Source organism: Neoarius graeffei, chromosome 3 (assembly GCF_027579695.1).
Source record: "Neoarius graeffei isolate fNeoGra1 chromosome 3, fNeoGra1.pri, whole genome shotgun sequence".
NCBI lineage: Eukaryota > Metazoa > Chordata > Actinopteri > Siluriformes > Ariidae > Neoarius > Neoarius graeffei.
The window spans coordinates 80,665,590-80,683,248 of NC_083571.1; positions in this window are offsets into that span (position 1 = coordinate 80,665,590).

Genomic DNA, 17,659 nt, shown 5'->3' on the forward strand with positions numbered 1-17,659 from the left:
AGGACCTTCTTGCTGTGAGGCGACAGCGCTAACCACTACACCACCGTGCCGCCCCACAAGAGAGTCACATTATAAAATAAAATATTACACATTATGAAGTATTGCAAGGTAAGGTAAGGTGCACAATCCTGAGATGTATGTGTTGTGTGTAAGGTGCACAGTCCTGAGGTGTATGTGTTGTGTGTAGGGTGCACAGTCCTGAGGTGTATGTGTTGCGTTTCACATTATGGGGTGAGGTATTGCACATTATAAAGTATCGCACAGAGAGAGTCACCTTATAAAGTATTGTACATTATAAATTATTGCACGAAGAGAGTCACATTGTAAAATAAAACATTGCACATTATGAAGTATTGCACAGGGGGGTTAGACTATAAAGTCAGAGCATATCCGAGTTCAGGGCGGTTATGGCTTTTGGAAAGAAGCTGTTTTTGAATCTATTTGTTTTTGTCCTGATGCACCTGTAGCGCCTCCCTGAGGGCAACAGGTCAAAAAGATCAAAGCCAGGGTGGGAGCTGTCCTTGATAATGTTCTTAGCTCTGCTAAGGCAGCGGGAGGTGTAAATGTCCATCAGCCTCTCCCTGTCTGCAGCAGTGCAGCTGCCGTACCATACTGTGATACAGTACGTCAGTAGGCTCTCAGTGGATGAGCGGTAGAAGGTCAGCAGCAGGTTGGAGTTTAGGTTGTGCTTCCTGAGGACTCTCAGGAAGTGTAACCGCTGCTGAGCCTTCTTAATGACTGCTGTAATGTTTTTTGACCCATCTGAAGCAGTGAACACACCAGTGGCGGCGGCTGGTTTTTAAAACAGGGGAAGCCCATTTTACGCATTCATCGTAAAACCTGTAGGCCGGATATCAAAGCATAGAAAGGTGTGCCCCATTAGCATAGTGAACTAGACAACCCCACCTAGTAGCAGAAAGTATTTTTGCTTGTACATTTCATGTTATAGTCTGGCTTGCAAGGCTAGTGCCTCATATCCTTAATCAAAAATATCAAACATCCAAAAATCACTGGCTATTCAACGAAGAGCCTTGAACATCATACCCTGATATGCAACACAGGGTCTTTAACACAACACCCAGCTGTGCAACACATCCTTGAACATCTTCTGCAACACAGTCTGGAAATTCATAACCAGGTAGGCTATGCAACACACAGAACCTTGAATATTACCCAGGTATAACCTATAACACAGAGCCCACCATTCTCTTAACATTATTGAACAATATACACACTTCAGATTCATGAACATTATATGATGCACACTATTTATACACAAATTCTGCCCTCCGCTCCTTTTCCAGAAAATGGTCTGTGACCCTGTCATACCAGCTGGTTGTGCTTTCCAGAGACTTCACCAATTTCTTCTCAATGGCCAGCAGAGCAAGACGAGCAGATAGATACCAGCTGTTAGCAGCTAGCACTGCAGATCCCAATAAGGCTCAAGCTAGTCTACAACCTTGAACTACAAATTAAATAAACGAGTGAATTCACGAATTAAAAAAAAAAATTCACAAATGATCAAACTGATAGAATGGATGAAAGTTAACGGAGCACAACGAGTAATATTTAAATTTATTTACAGAGTAATGTACAGAGACATCGATGAGAAGAAATGTTGATGCGAAAAGAAATTCGGACAGCACTTTGGCACACGACTACACTTTCTCGACATCCGCTAGGGACTGATCATGCTTCCGTGTTCCTCGCCAACGCTGAAGTACAGAGCCCGCCCTCCTCATGTCTTTCAAACACTACCTCCAATAATCCTTCATCAGCCCGGCTTCTTGGCCCTCCCACTGTCTCGTTTAGTCCCAGAGAAGCCCGGCTTCCCTGGAAGTGATGATTTTGTCGATTTTAACCAATAACAACTAGCCGAAATTGGCTGTTCAGAGCCCTCTCATAGACTGCAACGGATACCCGGCTGCCAGCGCATAGAGCCCATTGAAATAAGAAAGGTTACAGCCAGTGTTGCCAGATTGGGTGGTTTTAAGTGCATTTTGGAGGGTTTTGAACATATTTTGGCTGGAAAACGTCAGCAGTATCTGGCAACGCTGGTTACAGCCTGGCAGCAAAGGTGATTCTCGTAGCGAACTGCAAGTTCGTCAGACATCACTCAAATAAGTTACAGGATAGTTATGAACGTAAATACAATCTTGGGCATATATTATGTTATGCAAGTTATTGTTTTAAATGAGAATTCAACGTCGTAGACGCCGCAGTTTGGGGAGAGAATTTTAGGGGAAGCTCGGCTTCCCTTGTTGTCTCTGAGAAATCGCCCCGGAACACACACGTGAGCAATGAGCACACACACATACCCAGAGCAGTGGGCAGCCATGCTAACAGCACCCAGGGAACAGTTGGGAGCCTCGCTCAAGGGCACCTCAGCCCAAGGCCATCCCATATTAACCTAACCGCATGTCTTTGGACTGTGGGGGAAACCGGAGCACCCGGAGGAAACCCACGCAGACACGGGGAGAACACGCAAACTCCACACAGAAAGGCCCCTGTTGACCACTGGGCTCAAACCCAGAACTTTCTTGCTGCGAGGTGACAGTGCTAACCACTACACCACTGTGCTGCCCAAATAAATGTGAGATTTTAAAAATCCTTATATAATTACATAGCAATCATATGAAGTAATTCAAATCCTGCCAACAATATCGTCCTTATGTATGGTTTTAACTTATTTGTGGTTGCAGTGATTAACTGTGTTCATAGACGATGGTTTTCAGAAGCGTTCCTGAGCCTATACAGTGATTTACACTACAGAATCTTGTCTGTTTTTAATGCAGTGTCACCTGATAGCCCAAAGATCACATGCATCTGATGTTGGTTTTCAACCTTGTCCCATGTAGACAGAGATTTCTTCAGATTCTCTGGATCTTTTAATGATATTATGTATCATAGATCAGGGGTTTTCAAAGTGTGGGAGAGTCAGCCCCCCCTCGGAGAGCAAGTAAACAACAGCGCCCCCCTTACAATTTTTGTTGTTGCTATACTTAATGTTCCATTCGTATTTTTAAAAAATGGTTGTTGTACACATTTTTATTTTTTTATTTTTCACATTTTAAACATCTGTGCTTCTTAAAACATCTTGTTTTTACACATTTTAAACATCTCATAGCATCGTTAGCTAGCACCTCTTGGCAGACAACACACTGTGGCAGTGGAGCATCTTCAGATCCAGTCCATGAAAATCCAAACTTTAAATAATCGTGGTCATACTTCCTTCTTTTTTCAGTCCCCCCAGGATTCCGCGGGCCTTTTTTGTGATTGTTGCGGGCTAAAATGTCTGATGTTGCGGGGGTTTCAAAAAAATTGTGATGAAAGTTGCGGTGTTTTGTAGGTTTTTGTTGCGATTACATTGCAGGAGGAAGTGAAAGTTGCGAGAAATTGTTGCGATTTTCTCTTTTTGTGATTAAATTTGAGTGATATGTTAAATATTAAGTTATTACTGAAAAACTATTGATTAAAAAAACAAAGACACTGAGAAATGGTCCTATAAACAACTTTACCAATATAAAAGATTACCAGGACTACAAAAATGCAGGAAAATAGGCTTTACTTATCCAAATGCACCTGTTGGTTCAAAAGTTAAAGTGCAGAGAACCTCACAGCACAACATGAAGTTACCTTAAAATATAATATAAATGCCTCAGCTTTCATGTGAGAAAAAAAAAAAACTATTAATACTGTGTGCAGGCAGTCTCTCCTGAAGACTAAATTAAACAATAATTATAAACTAATAAAATAAATGGCTCAGGCTTCATAGAAGAAAAAAAAAACAATTTGAACAGAATCTCACAGTATGATGCTGAAGCTGCCTAAACAATGGAAAATGAAATACCATTTTGGCAAAAATGTTGGCATCCATTAATTTCTTGCATTAAGTAAAAAAATAATGTAAAGTGCACACAGTCCTTCACTGTAAACATAACACACTTTCAGTAACAGAATTTAAGTCTACATAAACACTGACTCGCACATGCAGTGTTGCCAGATAATGCTGACGTTTTCCAGTCCAAAATATGTTCAAAACCCGCCAAAATGCACTTGAAACCGCCCAATCTGGCAACACTGCGCGCGTCGACGTCACCTCAAGACGACGCCAACGATTGGTCAAATTTGTGGGAAGGTTGTGGTGATTGGATATAATTGCAACACCGCCCTGAATTCGCGGGGATTGGTTGAATTTGCGTTGAAGTTGCAAATTGCAACATCCTGGAGGGTCTGTTTTTTTTGCTTGGCCCAGACTCTGTCTCCTCACTCACTGTAGCTTTAGGTACTAAAAATCGATCCATTTTGTCTCTGGTAAAGGCTAGCTGAAGTTCGCTAAATGTCCACAGTAGTAACTTATTCTGGTTTATTTTTCCTCACGTTGTGCCCCCCCTGAAGAACTCTGGCGCCCCCGAGGGGAGGCACGCCCCACACTTTGAAAAGCCCTGTCATAGATAATCTGATTCTTAAATCCTTTGCAATTTTACATTGAAGAACGTTATTTTTAAAGCTAGAAGGCCTTTTTATTTCATAAAATCAGTGAAATTTAGTTCCCTCTGAAATTTGGTCATTGTGATGTATGTTTATTTCTGTAATATCTAAAAAAAACAGCCAAAAACATTCTGTGGCTGGGAAGTTATTTAATTTAAGGAGATTCCCTCACAAATAATGTGCATGAAGTCACTTGCTTCGTGCAGTCAAACAGACAGAAGAAGTCCATGTGTGCATGCTCAGGTTTACCTGTTTCTTCTCCTTCTTTTGGGTTTTACGGCAGCTGGCATCCACAATGTTGCATTACTGCCATCTACAGGTTTACCTTGACCGTGCACTGATAGTTACATCATTCTGTCGCTAAATGAACAGCTGATCACACCGAGGTGCTCACTGACCGCCGATATTTATTAGTTTGGTCCTGTGCTTCCTTTCCTTCGCAACATAACATCTTTTCTTCTCACTTTCCATTACTGTATTCGGTCTTTTCATTTGCACACTCGCGTCCCCCATTTTTCTCTCCTGTTTCAAATTTGTATCCCATAATGCCTTGCGTGAACGGGGAAAGCCCACCACATGATGCATGACATAGTATCTTGAATTGGGTCATGGTGAAGCAGGAAAAAATAGTGGAGGATTTAGGGCCACATGGCCCTAAATTCATCTCATTATCTCTAGCTGCTTATCCTGTTCTACAGGGTCGCAGGCAAGCTGGAGCCTATCCCAGCTGACTATGGGCGAAAGGCGGGGTACACCCTGGACAAGTCGCCAGCTCATCACAGGGCTGACACATAGACACAGACAACCATTCACACTCACATTCACACCTACGGTCAATTTAGAGTCACCAGTTAACCTAACCTGCGTGTCTTTGGACTGTGGGGGAAACCGGAGCACCCGGAGGAAACCCACGCGGACACGGGGAGAACATGCAAACTCCGCACAGAAAGGCCCTCGCCAGCCACTGGGCTCAAACCCGAATCTTCTTGCTGTGAGGCGACAGTGCTAACCACTACACCACCGTGCCGCCCGCCCTAAATTCATAAATTGCTCTATTTAAAAAAATAAAAAAATAAAAACTCATAAAATTGGAAGTCTGTGATTCGAATTCAGTAGCTTTCGGTCCACTAAACAAAAATAATTGGCTGTCAGGGAAAATTCTTTTTATGACTTAAACTTGAAAAATCTGAAAGACAGTCTACCTTTAAATTGTTGCACGATTTGCCCACGCAGTCTTTCACAGAGCGGTGAACCCCTCCCTATCTTTACTTCTGAGAAATTCTGCCTCTCTGGAATGCTCTTTTTATGCCTAATTATGTTACTGACATGTTGCCAATTAACATAATTAGTTTTTTTTTAACATAAATTTTCTGCTCTTTTGTTGCCCCTGTCCCAAGCTTTTTGAAACATGTTGATGGAATTAAATTCAAATATGAGCATATATTAAAAAAAAAAACAATAAGATTTCTCAGTTTCAACATTTGATATTTTGGCTTTGTACAATTTTCAATTACATATATGGTTTTCATGATTTGCAAGTCATTGCATTCTGCTGTTATTTACATTTTATTCAGCATCCCAACTTTTTTGGAAACGGGGTTGTACATTGGACTCAAGTTCCAAAATGCACTGTGGTTATAGTATGTTACAGAGACTCAGCTCAGCTAGTCAGTGATCTACAACCCCAAATCAGAAAAAGTTGGGATGGTATGTGGAAATTGAAATTAAAACTGAAAACAATGATTTGTAAATAATCTTTGCTAAGCATTTACCACTTTTTAATGTTTTCATTCCTTCTCACAACACTTAAAACGTGTTTAGGGACTGAAGACACCAAGTGATGAAGCGTTTCAGGTGTTATTTTGTCCCATTCTTCTTGCAAACAGGTCTTAAGGTATGCAACAGTATGGGGTTGCCATTGTCATATTTTTCATTTCAGAATTCGCCACACATTCTCTATTGGGGACAGAAGGGACAGGCACCCTCTTCTTCCACAGCCATGCCTTTGTAATGTGTGCAGAATGTGGTGTTGTATTGTCTTGTTGAAATCTCCCTGGAAAAGATGTTGTTTTGAAGGTAGCATATGTTGCTCCAAAATCTCAATATACTTTTCTGCATTAATGCTCCATCACAGAAGTATAAGTTACTTTTACTAAGGGCACTGACACAACCCCATACAATGACAGACCCTGGCTTTTGGACTTGTTGCTGGTAACAGTCTGGATGGTCCTTTTGTCTTTGGTCCGGAGCACACAGTGTACATTTCTTGCAAAAAAGACCTGGAATACTGATTCCTCAGACCACAATACACATTTCCATGTGTGATGGTCCATCCCAGATGACTCCAAGGCCAGAGAAGTCCGTGACACTTCTGGACACAGTTAACATAAGGCTTTCTTTTTGCAGAGTTTGCCAAAGTAATCCTGAGCCCATGTGGCTATATCAGCTATAGATGAATGGCGGTTCTTGATGCAGTGCTATCTAAGGGATCGGAGATCACGGGTGTTCAGCTTAGGCTTGCGCCCTTGCCCTTTACATACTGAAATTCCTCCAGATTCCTTGAATGGTTTTAATGGTATAATGAACCCTAGAGACTGAAATATCCAAATCCCTTCCCATCTTTCTTTGAGGAACATTGTTTTCAAACATCTCAGTAATTTTCTCATGCATTTGTTGACAAACTGGAGATCCTCAGCCCATCTTTGCTCCTCAAAGACTTGGCCTTTCCTGATTGTGTACCAAATCATAATTACAATCACCTGTTGACAATCACCTGTTTCAAATCACATCATTATGTAATTGTTTTACTTCATTACTAGTCCTAAACTGCCCTGTCCCAACTGTGCTAAAGGCCTCAAACAGGAATGGATGTATATTAACAAATGAAACAAAGTTGACCAGACAGAACATGAAGTATTTTGGTTTCATCCTGTCTGCAATGAAATACAAGTCAAAGTCAATTTAGAAATCACTGCTTTCTTTTTTAATTTGCATTTTCCATACCATCAGACCTTTTTCTGATTTGGGGTTGTATGAGATGACAAGACTGATGGAGCAGATATTGGTATTCGCATGAAATTTAGGTAAGGCAAAGTAAAATTATATAGGACTAAGCACTGAACATGTTAAAATTCAGGAACAACGAGCAGTAAATATTAATGATCTGTATAAAATATATACTACACAGTGTGATGTAGTATGATGTTTAATGCATTGCATACTAAATGCCCCCCTCCTAGAACTGCCACCTTATTGTGGTGGAGGTGTTTGTGTGCTTGAATGATCCTAGGAGCTATGTTGTCGGGGGCATTACGCCCCTGTTAGGGTCTCCCAAGGCAGACAGGTCCTAGGTGACAGGCCAGACTAAGAGCAGTTCACCAAAACCCCTTATGGATAACAATCGATCAAGGACCATGATGTCGCCCGGTATGGCGCAGCCGGGGCCCCACCCTGGAGCCAGGCCCGGGGTTGGGGCTCGTATGCGAGCGCTTGGTGGCCGGACCTTTGCCCACGGGGCCCGGCCGGGCTCAGCCCGAAGCGGTGACGTGGGACCGACCTCCTGTGGGTTCACCACCCACAGAGGTAGCCGTAGGGGACTGGTGCAGTGTGGATTGGGCGGCAGTCAAAGGCAGAGGCCTCGACGACCTGATCCCCGAACACAGCGGCTAGCTGTTGTGACATGGGATGTCACTTCGCTGGGGGGGAAAGAGCCTGAGCTTGTGCGGGAGGTTGAGAGGTACCGGCTAGAGATAGTCGGGCTCACCTCCACGCACAGCTTGGGCTCCGGAACCCAGCTCCTCGAGAGGGGCTGGACTCTCCACTTCTCTGGAGTCACCCATGGTGAACGGCGGCGGGCTGGTGTGGGCTTGCTTATAGCTCCCCAGCTCAGCCGCCATGTGTTGGAGTTTACCCCAGTGAACGAGAGGGTCGCCTCTCTGCGCCTTCGGATCGGGGAGAGGGCTCTTGCTGTTGTTTGTGCCTACAGGCCGAATAGCAGTATAGAGTATCCGGCCTTCTTGGAGTCCCTGGGAGGGGTACTGAGAGGTGCTCAGACTGGGGACTCCATTGTTGTACTGGGGGACTTCAACGCTCACGTGGGCAATGACAGTAATACCTGGAGGGGCGTGATTGGGAGGAACGGCCTCCCCGATCTGAACCCAAGTGGTGTTTTGTTATTGGACTTCTGTGCTAGTCACGGTTTGTCCATAACGAACACCATGTTCAAGCATGGGGTGTCCATAAGTGCACGTGGCACCAGGATGCCTTGGATCGGAGGTCGATGATTGACTTTGTTGTCATTTCATCGGATCTCCAGCCCTATGTCTTGGACACTCGGGTGAAGAGAGGGGCTGAGCTGTCAACTGATCACCACCTGGTGGTGAGTTGGATCCGCTGGCGGAGGAGGAAGCCGGACAGACCTGGCAGGCCCAAATGTATGGTAAGGGTCTGCTGGGAACGTCTGGCCGAGCACTCTGTCGGGGAGGTCTTTAACTCCCACCTCTGGGAGAGCTTCTCCCAGCTTCTGAGGGAGGTGGGGGACATTGAGTCTGAGTGGACCATGTTCTCTGCCTCCATTGTCGACACGGCTGTTCGGAGCTGTGGCCGCAAGGTCTCCGGTGCCTGTCGTGGCAGCAATCCCCGAACCCGGTGGTGGACACCGGAAGTAAGGGATGCCGTCAAGCTGAAGAAGGAGTCCTATTGGGCCATGTTGGCCTCCGGGACTCCTGAGGCAGCTGATGGGTATCGGCAGGCCAGGCATGCCGCAGGTCGGGCATTTGCAGAGGCAAAAACTCGGAACTGGGAGGAGTTCGGTGAGGCCATGGAGGAGGACTATCGGTCGGCCTCGAAGAAATTCTGGCAAACCGTCCGGAGCCTCAGGAGGGGGAAGCAGTACTCTGCCAACACTGTTTACAGTGAGGGTGGGGAGCTGTTGACCTTGACTGGGGACATTGTCGGGCGGTGGAAGGAATACTTCGAGGATCTCCTCAATCCCACTGTCATGTCTTCCATTGAGGAAGCGGAGGCTGATGACTCAGAGGTGGACTCGTTCATTACCCAAGTCGAAGTCACTGAGGTGGTTAGCAAGCTCCTCGGTGGCAAGGCACCAGGGGTGGATGAGATCCGCCCCGAGTATCTCAAGTCTCTGGATGTTGTGGGGCTGTCTTGGCTGACATGCCTCTGCAACATCGTGTGGCGGTCGGGGACAGTGCCTCTGGAGTGGCAGACTGGGGTGGTGGTCCCTCTTTTTAAGAAAGGGGACTGGAGAGTGTGCTCCAATTATAGGGGAATCACACTTCTCAGCCTCCCAGGGAAGGTTTACTCCAGGGTACTGGAGAGGAGAATTCGGCCAATAGTCGAACCTCAGATCCAGGAGGAACAATGTGGTTTTCGTCCTGGTCGCGGAACACTAGACCAGCTCTATACCCTTCATAGGGTGCTCGAGGGTTTATGGGAGTTTGCCCAACCAGTCCACATGTGCTTTGTGGATCTGAAGAAGGCATTCAACCATGTCCCTTGTGGTATTCTGTGGGGGGTGCTTCGGGAGTATGGGGTTCGGGGCTCTTTGCTAAGGGCTGTCCGGTCCCTGTACGAACAAAGCAGGAGTCTGGTTCGCATTGCCGGCAGTAACTCAGGCCTGTTCCCAGTGCATGTTGGACTCTGGCAGGGCTGCCCTTTGTCACTGGTTCTGTTCATAATCTTTATGGACAGAATTTCTAGGCACAGCCAGGGGCCGGAAGGAATCCTGTTTGGGAACCACAGGATTTCATCTCTGCTTTTTGCAGATGATGTTGTCCTGTTGGCTTCTTCAAACCAGGACCTTCAGCATGCACTGGGGTGGTTTGCAGTCGAGTGTGAAGCGGCTGGGATGAGAATCAGCACCTCCAAGTCTGAGGCCATGGTTCTTGACCCGAAAAGGGTGGCTTGCCCTCTCCAGGTTGATGGAGAAGTCCTGCCTCAAGTGGAGGAGTTTAAGTATCTCAGGATCTTGTTCACGAGTGAGGGAAGGATAGAGCGTGAGATCGACAGGCAGATCGGTGCAGACTCCGCAGTGATGCGGTCGCTTTACCAGTCTGTCGTGGTGAAGAAGGAGCTGAGCCAGAAGGTGAAGCTCTCGATTTACCGGTTGATCTACGTTCTGACTCTCACCTATGGTCATGAGCTTTGGGTAATGACCAAAAGAACAAGATCGCGGATACAAGCGGCTGAAATGAGATTCCTTTGCAGGGTGGCTGGGCGCTCCCTTAGAGATAGTGTGAGAAGCACAGTCACTCGGGAGGAGCTCGGAGTAGAGCCGCTGCTCCTCCACATTGAGAGGAATCAGCTGAGGTGGCTCGGGCATCTCTTTTGTATGCCTCCTGGACGCCTCCCTGGGGAGGTGTTCCAGGCATGTCCCACTGGGAGGAGGCCCCGGGGAAGACCCAGGGCATGCTGGAGGGACTATGTCTCTCGGCTGGCCTGGGAATGCCTCAGTGTTCTTCCCGAGGAGCTGGCCGAGGTGTTTGGGGAAAGGGAAGTTTGGGCTTCCATGCTGAGACTGCTGCCTCCGCGACCCGGCCCCGGATAAGCAGAAGGAGACGAGACGAGACGAGACGAGATACTAAATGCCCATATATTGCACATTAGCCACAAAGCAAGGGGCTTTGTATTCCCTTTTCTGGAATGGGCTTAGATTCAGTCGCCATATTTATTGTCAGTTAACTGTGTTTATTTTTTATTCTTTCACCTTAAGTAATCGCTTTGTCATGGTCAGGGTTGCAGTGGATCCAGAGCATATCTCAGGAACACTGGACAGAAGGTGGTAATACATCCCAGATGGGATGCCAGTCCATTGCAGGGCACCATGCCCACACATTCACACACTTCATTGACCCCTCAGGGCAATTTAGCCTTACCAGTACACCTACTGGCATGTTTTTTTTGGAAGGTGGGAGGAAATCAGAAGAAACCCACACACATTTTGTCCATGATTCAAAGTGCATAATGTCAACAACTATACAGTCTAGACTATGCATGTACCTGCATCACTGATTAACAACACATAAGTTACTAAAATAGAACGCATGCTTGGGAAATGTAATGCCTTGTTGCCGGGTCTGGGAAGTCCAGTGTAAACTGCACCAATATGGCGCCAATGCTACACTCACTAAGTGCACTAAGGCTGTATGGTATGGAATGTTACGTGTTTCATAACAGTAGCCTTCAAAAATAATGAAAGGTCTATTTCATGTAACAGTCTTCTGGATTTTCCTCAAAAGTATTATTGATTTGACCTCAAAAGTATTATTAAATACTTTTGAAGTTAGAGTTTTAGATTTGAGATATAGCTCATGACAACAGTCACAACGATGGTGGACAATTCTAAGGAGACACAGAGCTTGTCAAGAAATGCATGCTCACACCTTCACATTCTCACGTGTTGACATTTAAACTTGAAAAATATATATAAATCATTATTAATTTCACTGCTTTCATTTTCATCTGTTGTATTTTAACATTCTCTTTTTTGCTACTGTCCTTCTAATTTTTTTTGAAAGAATGCTTTTTTTTTTTAACCATCTAAAGACAGCAAATGGAGGCCATCCATGTCAGATCTGCCTAAAGTCACCAGAAAGCAATGACTAAGGCACATGTAACATTCAACATAGCCAACACTGAGCATGTTCAGTGTGCTGAGTACAGGATGTTTAGTCATTCTTCCTCCATCATTAATAATAGCTTTATTTGTGATAATTGTACAACCCCGATTCCAAAAAAGTTGGGACAAAGTACAAATTGTAAATAAAAATGGAATGCAATAATTTACAAATCTCAAAAACTGATATTGTATTCACAACAGAACATAAACAACATATCAAATGTCGAAAGTGAGACATTTCGAAATTTCATGCCAAATATTGGCTCATTTGAAATTTCATGACAGCAACACATCTCAAAAAAGTTGGGACAGGGGCAATAAGAGGCTGGAAAAGTTAAAGGTACAAAAAAGGAACAGCTGGAGGGCCAAATTGCAACTCATTAGGTCAATTGGCAATAGGTCATTAACATGACTGGGTATAAAAAGAGCATCTTGGAGTGGCAGCGGCTCTCAGAAGTAAAGATGGGAAGAGGATCACCAATCCCCCTAATTCTGCGCCGACAAATAGTGGAGCAATATCAGAAAGGAGTTCGACAGTGTAAAATTGCAAAGAGTTTGAACATATCATCATCTACAGTGCATAATATCATCAAAAGATTCAGAGAATCTGGAAGAATCTCTGTGCGTAAGGGTCAAGGCCAGAAAACCATACTGGGTGCCCGTGATCTTCGGGCCCTTAGACGGCACTGCATCACATACAGGCATGCTTCTGTTTTGGAAATCACAAAATGGGCTCAGGAATATTTCCAGAGAACATTATCTGTGAACACAATTCACCGTGCCATCCGCCGTTGCCAGCTAAAACTCTATCGTTCAAAGAAGAAGCCGTATCTAAACATGATCCAGAAGCACAGATGTCTTCTCTGGGCCAAGGCTCATTTAAAATGGACTGTGGCAAAGTGGAAAACTGTTCTGTGGTCAGACGAATCAAAATTTGAAGTTCTTTATGGAAATCAGGGACGCCGTGTCATTCGAACTAAAGAGGAGAAGGATGACCCAAGTTGTTATCAGCGCTCAGTTCAGAAGCCTGCATCTCTGATGGTATGGGGTTGCATTAGTGCGTGTGGCATGGGCAGCTTACACATCTGGAAAGACACCATCAATGCTGAAAGGTATATCCAGGTTCTAGAGCAACATATGCTCCCATCCAGACGACGTCTCTTTCAGGGAAGACCTTGCATTTTCCAACATGACAATGCCAAACCACATACTGCATCAATTACAGCGTCATGGCTGCGTAGAAGAAGGGTCCGGGTACTGAACTGGCCAGCCTGCAGTCCAGATCTTTCACCCATAGAAAACATTTGGCGCATCATAAAACAGAAGATACGACAAAAAAGACCTAAGACAGTTGAGCAACTAGAATCCTACATTAGACAAGAATGGGTTAACATTCCTATCCCTAAACTTGAGCAACTTGTCTCCTCAGTCCCCAGACGTTTACAGACTGTTGTAAAGAGAAAAGGGGATGTCTCACAGTGGGAAACATGGCCTTGTCCCAACTTTTTTGAGATGTGTTGTTGTCATGAAATTTAAAATCACCTAATTTTTCTCTTTAAATGATACATTTTCTCAGTTTAAACATTTGATATGTCATCTATGTTCTATTCTGAATAAAATATGGAATTTTGAAACTTCCACATCATTGCATTCCGTTTTTATTTACAATTTGTACTTTGTCCCAACTTTTTTGGAATCGGGGTTGTATATTGGATAGCTCTCCGACAGAGACAATTTATTAGAGGTGCACATCCATGTGCTAAACAGGGTTAGCGAGAGTGAGAGCAGCATAATTTCTGTTGGGGAAAGTCTGGGTGCCTAATGTGAGATAACAACCCCCCAACTCTAGTGTTTGAGCCCTCACAGCGGAGTGAATGGGTAATGACTCAAGGGCATAATCTCAAATCCTTAGCATTAGCTTTGGCTTTGAGATTATGCCCTTGAGTCGTCACCTATTCACTCCGCTGCGAGGGCTCAAATGCTGGAGTTGGAGGGTTGTTATCTCTGCATTAGGCACCCAGACTTTCCCCAACAGGACTGCTCTCCTCAGTGAAGCACCCGCTGAGAAGCTTGTCGAAAGGGCTCTGGTTATATGACCCTCGATTTTATAACACATGAAATTAGCTAGGCTTTTAGGGGTATTATTAGGGCTTGTTTGGTGTATACCAGGATCCAGGGTGCTGTACATAGTAGGTAACCTTTGGGTCTTAGTCAAGCATAGGTTTTCAAAGATAGTTATTCATGTAGGAGCTAACGATATGCACCTTTGTCAATCAGAGGTTACTAAGAGTAATATTGAAGAGGTGTGTAGATTACCAAAGGCTGATCTAATGCTGTAATATGCTTGGGGCCCCATCCCAATGCAGCATGGTGACATAGCTTACATCAGCTTATGATCACTGAACTTCTGGATGTCTGAGTGGTGCTAGTGAAAATAATACAGGCATTATTGACAGTTGGAGTAGTTTTGAGGGCAAGGCTGGCCTAAACTGGCACAATGGTATAATGATCACATGCACACCCTAAAACAAATCACTTGAAAGTTAGAACATAAATGGGTGCAAGCTAAATTTTAGTAGTATTGCAAATTGCATGGAAGGACAGCCTTCCTCTTCAATTAAAAAAAAAAAACTCATAATGCTGCTGGATCAGCATACATTCACCAGCCACTTTATTAGGTACACCCATACACCTCCTGTTTGATGTAGTTCTCTAATCAGCCAATCCCTTAATAGCAGCACAATGCATCAAATCATGCAGATACAAATCAAGAGCTTCAGTTAATGTTCACTTCAAACATCAGAATGGGAAAAATTGTGATGACTGTGGCTTTCACTGTGGCATAAGTGTTGGTGCCAGATGGACTGGTTTGAGTGTTTCAGAAACTGCTGATCTCCTGGAGTTTTCACACACAACAGTCTCTAGACTTTACACAGACTGGTGCGAAAAACAAAAATCATTGAATGAGCGACAGTTCTGTGGGTGAAAACATCTTGTTGATAAGAGAAGTCAGAGGAAAATGGCCAGATTGGTTCGAGCTGCCAGGAAGGATATAGTAACTCAAATAATCACTCTTTACAACCATGGTGAGCAGAAAAGCATCTCAGCATGCAACAGCAGAAGACCACATTAGATTCCACTCCTGCAGCCAAGAACAGGAATCTTAGAATCAAGAACAAGTTCCTATTAAAGTGGCCGGTGAGTGTACATCTCCACCCTAATAGAAGATAACAAAAATAAGCCTGGATTTTTATGTAATACAGTAGAAAAGTTAACTAGAAGCAGGACCAACACAGAAACACTGCACAGAGTCACTATGTCAACTACTGCACAGAGTTTTATAAATGATCTCCCAGAGTTATCAACTTTTGATTGGGTCACTGTCAGCCCCCGCAGAACTTGATCAGGCAACTAATGCTTAGAGTCAATGTTCTGCTATACTTTAGATAATGTAGCTCCACTTAAAAGGAAAATGATCAGAGAGAAAAAAAATAGCACCCTGGTATAACGATGACACTCGCATTTTAAAACGGACCACTTGAAAACTGGAACTTAAATGACATTGAACAAAATTGGTAGAGTTCAAATTAGCGTGGAAGGAGAGCTTCCTGAAGTATAGAAAAGCTCTTAGTGCTGCTAGATCAACATATCTCTCCTCCCTAATAGAAGATAACAAAAATAATCCTAGATTCCTATTTAATACTGTAGCAGAATTAACCAGGAAAAAGACCACTATAGACAGATGCACACCTGCAGTATGTAGTAGCAACGACTTCATAAAATTTTTCAATGACAAAATTTAAAATATCTGACAAAACGTTCAAACTACTAATTTAAGGTCAAACAACTTAAGTGAGAATTTAAGTAACCCTGTAGTTAACAATATAACTGTATCAGATTAGCAATTAGAATGTTTTACTCGTCTTAGAGAAATCAAACTACTTTCATTAATCTCCACATCAAAATCCTCAACTTGTGTACTAGATCCCTTACTTACATGTCTATTCAAACAGATAATACCTGAACTAATTGAACCGCTTCTAAAAATAATAAATTCTTCTCTTATGATTGGCTATGTACCCAAATCCTTTAAACTAGCAGTTATCAAACCCCTGATTAAAAAACCTGACCTTGATCCCTGTCCAATTATCGGCCAATATCAAACCTCCCCTTTATCTCCAAGATCCTTGAAAAAGCTGTGGCACAGCAGTTATGCTCATATTTACATAGGAATAACATCCATGAAATGTATCAGTCAGGATTTAGACCTCATCATAGCACAGAGACAGCACTGGTTAAAGTAGTAAACGACCTACTGTTGGCGTCTGATCAGGGCTGTGTCTCGCTACTTGTGTTGCTTGACCTTAGTGCAGCATTTGATACCATTGATCATTCCATTCTTCTGGATAGACTAGAAAATGTTGTGGGAGTTAAGGGAATGGCCCTCTCCTGGCTCAGGTCTTATCTAACTGATCGTTATCAGTATGTTGATATAAATGGTGATATTTCTAGACGTACCGAGGTAAAGTTTGGTGTTCCACAAGGTTCTGTCTTGGGTCCACTGCTTTTTTCTCTATATATGTTACCTCTGGGCGATATTATTCGTAAACATTGTATTAGTTTCCACTGTTATGCTGATGACACACAGTTGTATGTCTCTGCAAAACCTGATGAGAGACACCAGCTTAATAGAATTGAGGAATGTGTTAAGGACATTAGACACTGGATGCTTATTAATTTCCTTCTGCTTAACTCTGACAAGACTGAAGTACTTGTGCTAGGACCACATACAGCTAGAAGTAAGTTTTCTGATTACACAGTGACTCTGGCTGGCCTTTCTGTTCCTTCACGTGCAGCAGTAAAAGACCTCGGAGTGATTATTGACCCCAGTCTTTCATTCGAAACTCATATTGATAACATCACCCGGATAGCTTTCTTTCATCTCAGAAATATTGCAAAGATAAGAAATTTAATGTCATTGCATGATGCAGAAAAACTAGTCCATGCTTTCGTTACCTCCAGGTTGGATTATTGTAATGCCTTACTGTCTGGATGTTCCAATAAGTGCATAAACAAGCTCCAGTTAGTTCAAAATGCAGCAGCAAGAGTCCTTACTAGAACTAGAAAATATGACCACATCACGCCTGTCTTATCCACACTGCATTGGCTCCCAATCAAATTTCTTATTGATTATAAAATACTACTATTGACTTTTAAAGCACTAAATGGTCTCGCACCACAGTACCTGAGTGAACTTCTGGTCCTTTATGACCCGCCACGTCTACTTAGATCAAAAGGTGCAGGCTATCTGCTGGTACCTCGTATAGTGAAGGCTACATCAGGGGGCAGAGCCTTTTCTTACAAAGCCCCACAGTTATGGAACAGCCTTCCAAGTAGTGTTCGGGAATCAGACACAGTCTCAGTGTTTAAGTCTAGGCTGAAAAATATCTGTTTAGTCAAGCCTTTTGTTAATAGTATTTATGAGGTAAAGGAGTAGATGTGGAGGGTCCTCAGATATAGAGTGTTTTGGTA